Here is a 1,017-nt window from a genome sequence, read left to right as displayed (position 1 = left end):
TTTGTGGTTAATCCGTTACGAGACGTTTAAAAAAAAAAAAAAACCCCTCTCGACGACTACTTCCATAACGTTTACAAAGTCGTTTTTTTTTTCCCCGACGCATTCCAGCGTTTAAAGAAAAAAAATTATAAATTATTATTATTATCATTATTATTATTATTATTATTAATTATTAACATCTCATACGTCTTTCTTTCAAGTTTGTTTGAATGCGTACAAAAAAAAAAATAATTTTCGAATATGGAAGACCCTCCAGAAAGTTATCCACCTTCTTTTTTTTTTTTCTCCAAAATAAAATTCGTTACAAAACGTTTTGTTTTTTTTTTTTTTTACGCGATCGTGATTTTCCTCTTTACATTTCCCCCCCCTCTTCCCCTCTTCCCCCTCCCCACTAATCCTCAACCGCTTTCAATAAATTTAAATACTCTATGGGATAGCGTAGGAGAAATCATCGATCGTGAAATACCGCAACGTTGTTGCCACCGCCACCTGCAATCATTTTTCTATTTGAAATAATAATAATAATACGACAGACAATATTCCTTTTTTTTTTTTTTTGTCGTCTGCTGTTGCTCATTTAGGTCATCGATGTTGATAATAATAATAATAAAACAATAAATGGGAAGATGTATATATAAATAAATATATATCAATGAACGGAAATTATAAAACGACGATATCGAGAATGATAATAATAATAATAATAATAAATCCGTAAAATTATTTATTACTACCCACAGATTATCATTATTATCATTATTATTATCATTATTATTATTATTATTATTATTATCGTCGTCGTCATTCATTAATTAAAATTATTATTTGTCGAAATTACCGGTAATAAAAAGTTTTTTTTTTTTTTTTTTTTCAAAATGATTTTTCGATTGAATGAATTCGAATAAAGATAATAATAATAATGATAATGATAATAATAACGTTCGGATTATAAAACGTATATAATAAATATAAATTTTAATTATTTAAAACGGTCCGTTTAATAAAATGATGATGATG

This window comes from Pediculus humanus, genomic scaffold (genome assembly GCF_000006295.1).
Source record: "Pediculus humanus corporis 1103172108318 genomic scaffold, whole genome shotgun sequence".
In the NCBI taxonomy this organism is placed as follows: Eukaryota; Metazoa; Arthropoda; class Insecta; order Psocodea; family Pediculidae; genus Pediculus; species Pediculus humanus.
This window is presented reverse-complemented; position numbering follows the sequence as displayed.